This window comes from Scyliorhinus canicula, chromosome 4 (assembly GCF_902713615.1).
Source record: "Scyliorhinus canicula chromosome 4, sScyCan1.1, whole genome shotgun sequence".
Classification (NCBI taxonomy): Eukaryota; Metazoa; Chordata; class Chondrichthyes; order Carcharhiniformes; family Scyliorhinidae; genus Scyliorhinus; species Scyliorhinus canicula.
In genome coordinates, this window is record NC_052149.1 from 155,165,933 (window position 1) to 155,179,189 (window position 13,257).

Consider the following 13,257-nt stretch of genomic DNA (forward strand, 5'->3'; position numbering starts at 1 on the left):
TCGGGAATTTTCCCCAGTGAATGCGGAGCATCGTGTAGGCCCCGTAGAATACCCAGTCAGGCCCGCTAATGCTAAGCAAACAGTGTTTATTGTCGGTGCAGAGTGGAACGTATTGATGCCGCTGTCGAGGAATCGGAGAATTACGTTTTGGCGTAAACCTGACGTCCAAGACGAGTTCAGCCTCAGAACCAATTCTCCGCCCAATCGTCTTGCACAATTTATGCGTCGGCCGATGGAGAATCCTGCCCTGTGTCTTTCAAGACCCATGTAGAGCTGGAGGCAAGGAAGGAGCGGGAAAAAACAGTCGATGACATTGCAGAGGTAAATCGTAAGTATGCGGACAGCCCTTCCCAAGAAGCATTAGCGGAGAGCAGAAAGCTGCAATCGCAGTTTAATCTGATCATTACAGATCATTTGGTACAACAGCTGGGGCGAGCTAAAGGGGTGATTTATGAATTTGGGGAGAAGGCAAGTCGACGCCTGCCATATTAATTGAGGAAACAGGAGGCTGAGAGGGAGATTTATATGACCAAAATTTATATGTGTCTGAACCTCTACGGGAAAGGAAAGATTTGGTGGAATTCCTGGGTAAGTTGGAGTTTATCAAAATGGAAGCAGAGTTATGAGAGGACCTTGAAGCTCCACTGGAGTTGGATGAGATCAAACAGGCACTGAAACCGATGCAGTTGGGGAAGGCACTGGGACCCAACGGGTTCCCAGTGGAATTCTATAAAAAATTCATAGATCTATTAGCCCCTCTATTGGTAGGGATTTTCAGGGACACTTTGGAGAAAGGTGCTTTGCCACAGACACTGACGGAGGCTTTCATTTCCCTGCTCTTGAAAAAAGACAAGGACCCTTTAGACTGTGGGTCATATCAACCAATCTCCCTATTAAATGTGGGCGCGAAGCTGCTAGATAAGGATTGGCCTTAAGACTGTGGGTCACCTTTGCCAGAAGTGGTGGGGAACGACCAAACAGATTTCATTAAGGGGCGGAGGTTGACAGCGAACATGAAACGACTGTTGAATGTGGTGCTTGCTCCAAGGGAGGGCCTAACCGCTTGACACAGAGAAGGTGTTGACCGGGTAGAGTGGGACTATCTGTTTGCAGCTTTAGAAAAATCTGGATTTGGGCGGGCTTTGTAGCATGGATGCAGCTGTTATTGCACTAACAAAGTGATCTCTGCCCCTTTCGTCTCTGCCAGGGTACCAGGCAGGGATGTCCATTGTCACCTTTGCTTTTTGCATGAGCAATGGAGCCACAAGCCATGTCCAGAATATATGGAGAGGAATAATTAGACATGAGGCGAAACACAAGGCCTCGCTGTACGCTGACAACTTATTATTATATATGAGGGGTCCAGAGGCATCAATGGATAACATTGTGGGGATTTTGCAGTGTTTTTGGGGCTTTTCTGGTTACAAACTAAATATAGGAAAGAGTGAATACTTTGTTGTCGGGTTACTGGGGGGGGGGGGGGTTTGGTGTTTAGGGGAGCGCTGTTCCGGCTAGCTTGGGCTTGGAGTCATATCTGGTATTTGGGTGTCCGGATGGTAAGGGACTGGGGGAAACTCCGGAGCTTGAATTATACAAATCTGGTGGCAAAGGTCTAATCAGACCTGCAAAGGTGGGACGGTCTGCCATCATCCCTGGCAGACCGTGTGCAATCGGTTAAAATGAACATCTTGTTGAGATTTTTATTTTTATTCCAGGGCCTTCCGATATTCTTATCCAAGACTTTTTTCAGAGAGATTGACCGTTTGGTGACTGGGTTTATTTGGGCGGGTGGAGCCATCTAAGATGGCCACTAACGAACACAAAATGGAAGACTGCAAAGAGTGCAGGGAAAACAGACATGTTAAAGAGCAAACAGCTTGCAGAGCGATTATGCATTGAGACACTTGCAGAAACCGGTTTCCCGACAGCTGCAGAGATCAGGCAGCGTTGTAAATGGAAAGCCGTTAGCATATTAATGAGGTGATACCGGGCCCGTCCCAGGTACAATGGACACAAATTAAGTATCAATCGATACATTCAATAGCAGACCAGACACGGTGGAGCCAGAGAAGCCCAGGACAATAAGTCCTAAGAACCGCCTCAGCGATCAAGGAACGGCCCTAGGATTGGGGGGTTCAAACCATATCGATTGGGAAGAGGCCCAATCGATCCCCAGCAGGTGAGGGAGCCCGCCCAAAGGGGCGCGGACCCCCTGGGACCTATAAAAGAAAGGTCCCACACATGGTTCAGTCTCCTGTCTCCAGCCTCCGACTCCAGCCTCCAGACCCCTGTCTTTTACACCAGCCGTCGAGCAGCAGCCATCAATAAGTAAGTACCAAACGACGATCGCTACTTGACCCCGGCATTATTTATACCCTTGCCGACCGATAGTGACCCGAAGCTTGCAGACCAGAACGGAACGAAGGCCTTGTTCCCTGACCTCGCCTGTTCCTTCTTAGATAAGTATTAGTCGTCTAGTTGTAGAAGTAAGTTAGTCTTTAGCATGTGCATGAGTGTTATTATAATTGTTTTATAATAAACTCTAATTGTTTTGGACTTACTAATTGGTGTACAGCTTTATTGCTTTGAACCTGACCTTGATACTTGTGACGGTGTCTTTTACGGCACCTGGCGACTCCAGAGCATAGAAATAGAAACAGAGCCAAGTGAGTGTTAAGCACACTTACTCAAAACGAGCAACATTTAGTGGCGAACTCTGACGGTATTCGATTAGAAGTGGCACCCCCACTCCGAGAGTACCCAGAAATTTGAATTGGAAATCTAATTGGGAAAAAGGAAATACCACAAGTGTTCAAGGAGTTCAATTCAATAACGATAATTCGGAAGTGTGTTTTGTGCATGCGTAACTAACAGGGTTGTAAGGTTAACCTGAGAGATTTTTGTTGCGACAAACTGTCGGGAGTTTTTAAGCGGAACATAGTGAAAGCCTTACCCGTCTTTTAAAACATTACCAGAACATCCCCTGTTCCAAATTAAGACAGAAAGAGGAAATGGCCATGCAGGCAATGGAACGCCTCATGAATCCAGAGCAGTTCTTGGTCACAGCGACCAGCAGTAGCAGAGTAGGCCAGTGTCCTGTATGGGAGCTGGAACTCCGAAAATATCTCAAAGGGAAAGGATGGCCCCTTTGGAATGAGTTTTGTATGAATGAGGAGACAGGTCCCGGGAGTATAGGACATACTTGGTGGGAGAACCTCTCTCAAACTCATAAGAAAAATGTTAGTAAAGCACGCAAGCCGATGGCAATTGTGTCCTGTTTGGCACAATTGCGAGGCACTGAGGAGGTCGTTCGGATACTCCGAGCAGAGTTAGAGGAGAGGAATAGAATGAGTGAAGTGGATGTCAGGGACATCGAAAGGGAAAACCTTGAGCTAAGAGGGAAGCTGGCAGAGAAGGTTAGAGAGGTGGATGATGCCAAGAGGGCACATCAGTCGTGTCTAGCCCATCTGAGCAGTTCCCAAACCCAATATGAAAAAGCCTATCAAGATGTGCAGCATGCAGTCCTGATACGAGAAGAGTCAGAAAAGCAGGTAGAGGCATTGCAGAGGCAATGCTCTGACCTAAAGGCAGCTTTAAGAGCACTCCATGCTGCCACCACTGAGCAAAGACAGAGCACAGTGGACCACGCAAAATGCAGGAAGCAGATTGCGGAGCTGCAATCGTTGCTTTCAGTGCAGAATGGGTTCCAAAGCACCTTTGGAACACAGTTAGATGAGGGGAATGCCCCAGATTGGCAGGAATTGAGCGAGACAGCGCAGCGCTATGTTCAGGGAACATGTGCGCCAGCAGCGCAGCGGAAAAGGAAAGCACCCCAACCCCCCACAGATCAGATAGCACCCGCACCTATGAACCCAGTCACCACCCAAAGAAAGGCAACCATAGAAGGCACACCCGACATCACCTACACCACCCCCTTAACTGTAACGCAACTCAGGGACGCGTGTGAGAAAATCACTCCGTTTCTCCCCACCGCAGACCCCCACCAATTTTTTGCTAAAGTAAAACAGCAGGCAACCATGTACGGCCTGGATGAGAGAGAGCAGGTTACGCTCACTGTTTTGAGCTTAGACCCATCGGTAGTTGCAGCCCTCCCCGACCCACAGAACGTTGGAGGAGGCACACTAGAAGAGGTGCATACATCCATTTTGGATGCGATAGGATATAATAGAGGAGACCCAGTCGAAGGCCTAAATAAATGTAGGCAAAAGAGGACAGAGCATCCATCACTGACTCAAAACGAGCAACATGGGTAAGAGCTCAAGGATCCGGAGGACGTTGCCCCAGAGGGAGAGACAATTAGGCGGCTTGGCCTTGCCAAACTTTCAATACTATTATTGGGCAGTTATTGCTAAAAAGGTGCGAGAGTGGTTCAGAGATTCGGATGAGCTTTGGGTTCTGGTGGAAGCAGAGTCTGTGAGGGGAGCAAGTGCAGAGGCACTGGTATCAGCTCCGTTGTCAGTGCTACCAAAGAAATACACGTTTAACTTGTTAATAGTAGCCACATTAAATGTTTGGAGGCAGCTCCGCCATGATTTTAACTTGAGGGCTGCCTGCAGGCTGACTCCTGTCTGTGCAAATCAACTATTCGAACCTGCCAGGTCAGATTTAGGGAATAAAAGTTCAGAGAAAGTGGAAGACTTATTTTTGGAAGGTCGGTTCGCTAGCTTTGGGGAACTGAAAGAGAAAGAGAGATGCTGATGGGGTCAGGTATCTCCAGCTGCGCAGCTGGGTCAAAAAATACTTTTCAGCCTTTCTGATGAAGCAGTTTTATATCTTGCGCGAGAGGATCTTGGACCGGATTCTCTGTTTTTGGGACTATGTCCCCATGCCGTCGTAAAAGCTGTGGTGAAAGAGCCACATATTCATAGCCCTGCAGGGGGCTAGCAGTGAACCAGCGTAAAAGTAGCAGCTTTTGCTGCAGATACGGCCCCCGCACTTCCGGGTCAGAGGCCGCGCATGGCGGTGGCCTCCAGCGGTCTCGCCGTGCTCCATGGCGGACACAGACCGCGGAACTGGACCTTAAACATAGTGCCCCCCGATCGGCCATGCGCCCGACCCAGACCGCCCACGCAAAAATTACCCGGTCACGTATAAGTCCCCCCCCCCCCCCCCCCCTTACCTCCGATCAGCCCGCCCCCGACCAGGGCGGCCACGGACTTAGTCTGCAGGTGCCACGCTAGTGTACCAACCGGCAGGACCATGTTAGATCCACGCCATCGGGACTTCGGCCAGTCAGGGGCGAGAAGGGTCTCCAGCAATGGCCGCATGTAGGGGATATGCGCCGCAGCGTACCCTCTGAGCTTTTCATGGCCCAGAGAATCGGGGAACCGGCGCTAGTCCCGTTTCCATGCGGGGAAATGGATTCTCTGCCCCAGCGCAGCTGCAATTTCGGTTTCAGGGTGCGGTGAATCCAGACCCTTATCTTGCTCTGGGTCGGAGGCGGCCAGCACCTCGGGAATATACCAGTGGGTGATGGGTGAGGAGATGGGCTCTGTTGAGGGTATGAAGGCAAAGTGGATGGAGGAGCTGGGACCGATCTTGGAGGGGGATGTTTGGAGTGAGGCGCTAAGGAGGGTGAACTTGACCTCATCTTGTGCGAGGCTGAGTCTCATCCAGCTGCAAGTGGTGTTCCGGGAGGCACATCTTACAAAAGCTAGAATGAGTTGACTTTTTGAAGGGATAGGGCGGCGTGGTAGCACAGTGGTTAGCACTGTTGCTTCACAACGCCAGGTTCGATTCCCGCCTTGGGTCACTGTCTGTGTGGAGTCTGTACGTTCTCCCCGTGTCTGCGTGGCTTTCCTATGGGTGCTCCAGTTTCCTCCCACAACTCCCGAAAGATGTGCTGCTGGGTGAATTGGACGTTCTGAATTCTCCCTCAATGTACCCGAACAGGTGCTGTAGTGTGGTGATTAGGGGACTTTCGCAGTAACTGTCATAAGATGCACCCATGCAGATCATAAGGTAAAAACAGGCAGTGACAGACACCCAGGTGAGCCAATCAATATACAGAACAGAACACAACTAATCACAAGACGGGACATCAGAGGAGGGGGGGGGGGGGTTACACCTATAAAACACACGAGGCATCAGCACTCGGCCTCTTTCCACTGGTGATAGCTATAGTGATAGTCAGGGTGTACAAATCATTCAACACCTCCTACACGTGGATCAGAGATAGCCTGGTCTAGATAGTTAGCTTTAGTTACTTCAGGTAGTGGAGAGTCAACCCACAGGCAGCTGTGTGTTTCGTTAGTAGAGTTCATTAAATCTCATATTGAACCAACGCCTTTGTTTGGTGTATACTTGATCAGTTAATTGCATCGTGTGCAATCCGTGTTAACCCAGGGTGAACAACACAACAGTAACTTCACTGCAGTGTTAATGTAAGCCTACTTGTGCCACTGATTAAAAAAAAGATTTTTAAAAGATACAATCGATGTCTACGGGCCCCAGCACATCATGTGCACATATTCTGGTTGTGCTCAAAGCTGGCAGACTACTGGAGGTTCTTTTTTGAGACTATGTCGGCAATCCTGAGCATTGGGTTGGAGCCTCGCCCATCGGTGGCGATGTTTGGGGGTTTGGTTGTGCCGGAACTCCGGACAGGGGCTGGGGTAGACGTCCTGACCTTTGCCTCACTGGTGGCAAGGAGGCGGATCCTAATGGGCTGAAGGTCAACTGCACTGCCAAGTGCCTCGGCGTGACTGAGTGACTTGATGGAGTTTTCACACCTCGAGAAGGTTAGATTTGCCGTAAGAGGGTCAGTGGAAGGTTTTACTGCAGATGGCGGCCGTTTATATTGTACTTTAAAAAGCTGCTCACTGTTAGATGTTGGGGAGGGGGCGGGATAGGGTGGGTGTCGGGTGGGGGTGGAATTTAGTAACTACAACCAGGATTCTCTGAAATCCCGGCCAAGTGTTGATGCCGGCGTAGGCACCGGAGTGGTGTACGCTGGCATCAACGGGCCTCCAGCAATTCAGCGGTCTTCAGGGCGCCAGAATGCTGTGTGCTGCTCCGGCGCCGAAAGGCGGCCCTGCACGGTGATGGGGGCAAGGGCCATATGGCCGGGCTGACGCCCCCACGGGACTGGGGCAGTGTCCAGACATACACTGCCATTGCCACGGTCTGAAAGGCAGTCATCTCGCTGCACACCCCACTGACCACCCACCATGGACCCTGGTTCTGCAGAGTGACACTGGCCATGTGGGTGCTCCCACCACTCCTCGCATCCCAGCCCCCATGCCCCCAATCCAGCCCCCACCCTACCATCCCCACACTCCACTTTCCACCTTCCCCCCATCAACTGGCCACCAGCCGCTGGTGGAGCATCACTGTAACCCCTAGGGGGGCGCTGGACAGATGCTGCGGTGCGTACTGCTAGAGGGAGCATCAGGGATGGGCGCCAAAGCCAAAGGCCCCCACAGTCCAGGCCACTGATGGGGTCCAGGGTGCGGAGAGGAGGTGGCGGGGGAACATGCGGGGCAGAACCTACAGTGCCAACCGGAAGCACCATGTAGCCCTTTGGATCTAGTTGGACCATACTAACATGTCGGCCTTTCAGACAATGGGTATTGGAATACAGCCAGCAATGGTGCCCTGGGTGAAGCCCTGCAGCTGTATGAGTTGGAGGTGCTCAAGGAGGAAGCTGCAGCAGGGAGCGTGCAGCAGCAGAACAGGAGGCATCTGTTCAAGATGGAGAGCTGGCCGCGCAGCAGGAGAGCAGGAGGAGGACAAAGAGGTGGAGCAAAGGAGGCGCGAGACCACACGTGTGCCGGCTGCACCTATCATTTGAGGACCTGCCGGACCAGGTATGCTGTTGAAGACTCCAGCTGAGTCGGAGGACAGTGCGACATATCTGCCAGATCATGGTGCACCTGGCACTGTGGATTGTTACTGTTTTATCTTTATTAATAATAACCACAAGAGGCCGTTCCCAAATGAGACAGAATGTTGGTAGTGCAGTTCTTCTTATCCTCCGATCTTTCACTCTCTTTTGGGCGGTCCCAGCTCGGGGTCCAATGGATCGACAGGATTTTGATCACCCTAATCGATTCTGGCCAATTAGGGGCGGGTACCTTGATAGCTGGATGGGTCCTAGTTGTTATTGTCCAAGGAACGTATGCACTCCAAATATGGTAAGTAGGCACCCCCAAGTCTGTTACTGTTGCTATGTTTCAATCTGTGTCCCATTGTCCTGGGGAAATCGGTGATTGACCTTTAGCAGGTGCAAGTTTCTGTGTAGGTCTGGTTTCCTTTGCACAATACACAGGAGCTGTGTATCATCTGTGTCCCAACCTGACCACAATTCCCATTATCCTTTGCGGGCAGCCATTTTAGATGGCCACAGGGTGAATGGGGGTGGACACCCACTCCCAGTGACCGTTAAGGTGACAGTTGCCCAGAACTTTTATGTAACGGGCTCCTTCCAAGCACTGAGTGTGGACCTGTCCGGGATCCCACAGAGCTCAATGCACAGATGCATCCGCAGCGTCACAGAGGCCCTATATGCCCAGTCGGCACATACATCCATTTCAATGTGGACCAAGCTCATCAGGACACCAGGATGCCAGGGCAGCAGGGTTCGCTGCCATGAGCGCCACGCTCCAGGTCCAGGTGGTGATTAACAGGAGGCATGATGCCATACAAGCACCTGCTGATGACAGGCCGCTCTACACCAACTGAAAGGGGTTCCACTCGATGAAGATGCAGCTGATATGTGACTATGACCTGCACATCATACACGTCTGCGCCCTATACCCATGCAGTGTACACAACGCCTTTATCCTGGCACACTCAACGATTCCTGGCCTCTTCGAGGTGCCCCTCCCCCCAGCTGGGATGGTTGGTTTCTGGGCAACAGGGGTTAGTTCTTGTTATGTGCCAGGGTTTAAAGAGACACTCCCATGACATTATTCATTTTGATCGTGGCTAATGTCACCTATCCATAGGCCACAGACCGATGTGGAGACCCGCTACAACGACGCCCATGCAGCATCGACCAGGGCATGATCGAGTGGTGCTTCGGCAGTGTTGACCTGGGTGGCACGCATGGTCGGCACCACCTCCTGCTCCTGCATGTAGTTGGACTCTTCCACCTGTGCTGGATGCTCGCTGACAGCCCCTCATGTAGTCCCTGTCTCTGCAACCGTATCTCCACAATCGATGGGACTCTCTGATCCAGAAACCCAAAACCCGTCTGGGCGGCAACTAGTTCCTGGGGTCAAACTGCCCTCCGACCATCCATCCTCTCAAGTGTTCCTGCCTCCATCTGATGTAACGGAGCATCTGTGCGATGAGCACCAGAGAGTGTCCCAGCAGACTCTTCACTAAAGTGCCTAACCAAGGTGAGTGTCTCTGGGATGGTGGAGGATGTTGGAGACAGCTCTGTCGGGAAACCTGTGTCATCCTTGGATTTGAGCTCCGGGGTTTCCTGGCTCTCAGGCATATGGGTCACCTCCATGTCGGTGTCGTCAAGGCTACTCACCACACGGTGGGGAGGATTTCGGGTTGTGGCACTGGCTGTGGCTGGGAAAAGGAGACACCAGACGTACCCGCCCCATCAACAGCTCCTGCAAGACACAAGACACATGATTAGACCGCGGACCGGGAGGGTGGGGGCTGGTTTGGGGGTGAGTGTTTCGGGTTAAGGGTGTGGTGTGAGGGTGGTGTTGGGGTGAGGGTCGTGTAGGGGTGGTTTGGGCTGAGGGTGGTGTGGGGGTGAGGGTGATGTTGGGGTGAGGGTGTCGGGTTAAGGGTATGGTGTGAGTGGTGTTGGGGTGAGGGTCGTGTAGGGGTGGTTTGGGCTGAGGGTGGTGTGGGGGTGAGGGTGATGTTGGGGTGAGGGTGTCGGGTTAAGGGTATGGTGTGAGTGGTGTTGGGGTGAGGGTCGTGTAGGGGTGGTTTGGGCTGAAGGTGGTGTGGGGGTGAGGGCGATGTGGGGGTGGTGTGTGTGGGTGAGGGCGATGTGGGGGTGGTGTGTGTGGGTGAGGGCGATGTGGGGGTGGTGTGTGTGGGTGAGGGGGTTGACACACGTGGCATGAGGTAGCGCGACTCAGCCAGCTCTCACTTTTTCGCCGTGGGCAATCTCCACCCTGGTGATTCCCTTTCCTCGGGTCTGCCAACCACTTCCAGGGCCCGCTGCTCTGCCACGGTGAGGGGTCGATGGTCCGGGATCCCCCTCCTGTTTGCTCCGCTCCCTGGGGTTAAGCATGGCCTTCTCCTGAGGCGGGTGTGCAGGGGGGCGGGGGGGGGGGGGGGGGGAATGGGGAAGAAGGCAATGCACAGTGTTAGACTGTCCATTGCATGTAGCCCATGGGGTGGGTAGCTGGTGGCTTCTGTGGCCAGGGCGGGTGCCGACATGAGGTGCAGGATGAGTGTTTGGCCATCTTGCAGGTGAGGGGGTTGGGCTAATGAGAGTGTGGGACAGGGGTTGGTGCCAGGGGCACACTGCTGCCTACTCACCTTGGCTGTTCTGAGGAGGTCGTGCAGTTTTTTCCGGCACTGCAGGCCGTTCCGGACGGTGTTGCTGGTGGAGCTGTCCACCTCTGCCACCTGCATCCAGGCACGACAAACAGCAGTGGCTGGCACACTCCTTTACGGATTGGGGTACAGGGTGGCCCTCCTCTCCTCCATCACGTCGAGGAGGGTCTCGAGCTTGGCGTCCGTAAATTGTGGGGCTGCGCGTCTTACTGCCATTTAGTTGCTGGGAGGGTGTGTGTGGGGAGTGCAGTGTGTATATACGGCTGCAAACTGTCAGCCTCCTGAGTGTCAATCGTGAACCCAGTGAATCCTGCACCGTTTCTCATTGGAATTGATTAGGCGGAGTTCTCCGCAGAGGGCCAAATTCGTGAAGGCCATCGTGAACTCGGCCAAAGTTCATGACGGCCTCGGAGCCCGCTCCCCGCACCTAATTCACCCCCACCCGGGGGGCTACGAGCGGGCCTCCGTCTTTCTCGGCAGCGACCTCGTCATGCCGAGAATGTGAAGTCCTCCGCGCATGCGCTGGGTTGCCGGTTCCAACCCGCGCATGCGCGGATGACTTCATCGCGCAGACGGCACGAACCCGCGCATGCGCGGTGCCGTCTTTCTCCTCAGCCACCCGGCAAGATGTGGCAGCTTGATCTTGCTGGGCGGCGGAGGGGAAAGAGTGCGTCCGTTTTGGACGTTGGCCTGACGATCGGTGGGCACCGATCGCGGGCCTGTTCCCTCCTGAACACAGTCGTGGTGCTCCCGTGCCAATTGGGCCCCAAGATGCCCCAAACAGGCATCTGGCACCCGTTTCACGAATGCAGCGACCAGGTGTGGTTGCTGCCGTGGTGAAACGGGCGTGAAGGGCCGGCCGCTCTGCCCATCGGGCTCGGAGAATCGCCGTTCGCCATGAAAAAACGGCTAGCGCCGTTAACGGCTAGCATGTTGTACGGATGCGCGGCCACGGACCCGGCCTTTTTGCGTCCGTATCGGCAGGTAAAGCCGGGGGCTTTACGTGGCCCGGCTGCTAGCCCTCCACCGGGCGCAGCATCGGTGTGGGGGCGGCCTGACCTTCTGGTCGTAAGACCAGACGGATCCTGCGGACATAGCCTCAGAATCGGAGAATCCAGCCCAGAATTCTGTCACCCATATTAATAGCCGGTTCAGCTTGTCCTCCCACCTTCAATGATTTCATTGGCCTTTATTTGAGGAAACATTCCCTGAAACACCCCCACACCAGCTCCTCCAGTTCCTCTCCTCCCACCAGCTGTCATGCAGCCTGGAATCAGCCACAGTCACAACATAATGAGAACCACCTCATTCAGTCTCCAACAGCTGACCTCCATGACAAACTTCAAAATGAAGCTACATGTTGCATGTACTGCAGGGAAAGAAAATACTGATCAAACACAGAAGTGTGTGTCAAAAGTGGTGTCAGTGTTAATCCTTCGTGTAACTGGGGAATTGCTACACTTGCCTATTCCTGTGATGGGAGCTGGGCAGATGGCCGACAGCTAAGGGATGTTGGATGGAATTTTCTGATTTCATTTTGCAGCGGGCCTGAAAACCAGGTGGAAGCCATCGGCCCAAGGGTGCTTTCCAGTGCAGTATTTTTAGGCTGTCAGTTAAATGAAAAGTTAAGAAGCGTGTGGTGATATGTTGGTGAATGGTATTCGACCTCCAACTAGCTGGTGGCGTCAGACCTTGGTCACGTGATGTGGGGCACTGTGTAGTTGGCGATAGGACATACAAGAGGACAGTCGCACTTGGAGTAGCTCCCAAGTAACTTTGTATATATATGTCTCTTAGTTATCCTTCCATGGGCAGGATTCCCTGACCCCCCGTCGGGTCGGAGAATCGCCGGGGGGGGGGGGGGGGGGCAGTGTGAACCCGCCCCTGCTGGCTGCCGAATTCTCCGGCACCGGAGATTCTTTGCCAGCCCCGCCGATGTAAATTAGACTAGGTCCCTTCCAGCGGGACCTGGCGGCGCGGGCAGGCTCCGGAGTCCTGGGGGGGGGGGGGGGGGGGGGGGGGGCGTGGGCCGATCTGGCCTCGGGGTGCCCCCACGGTGGCCTGGCCCACGATCGGAGCCCACCGATCCACGGGTGGGCCTGTGCCGTGGGGGTACTCTTTTCCTATGCGCCGGCCACGTCAGCCTTCGCGATGGCCAACGCGTAGTTGAAGCCCCCCCTGCGCATGCGCGGGGCTGATGTCAGCAGCCGCTGACACTCCCGCGCATGCGCAGACCCGCTCCGGCCCGCAGAGTCCCTTCAGCCCCGGCCGGCGTGGCGCCAAAGGCCTTCCATGCCGGCCGGCAGGGCGCAAACAACTCCGGCGCCGGCCTAGCCCCTGAAGGTGCGGAGGATTCCGCACCTTTGGGGTGGGCCGACGCCGGAGTGGTTTACGCCACTCCGTCCCACCGGGACCTCCCGCCCACTGGGTACAGGAGAATCCCGCCCCATGTGTTTGACAATAAATCACCTTGCTAGTTGAACATATATATGTTCTGTGCATATCCTTATGAACGGTGGCACCACAGAACACACAACGTCACGCAGGCGGAGCGGGCGCAATCAGAGCCCACCCCACCAGCAACTTGGGTTCTTGAGGGATTGGGCTGCCATTTTGGAAGAGCTGGGGCAGGCTGGATGGGCCAGCTGGACTTTTCCTGCCTGCCAAATTTGCATGTTTGTGAAGGGAACTCATAGGAAGATGTGGTGAAATTCATGGTTTGGAGATCACAGATTCTAAAAGTCTGAAGCAAATATA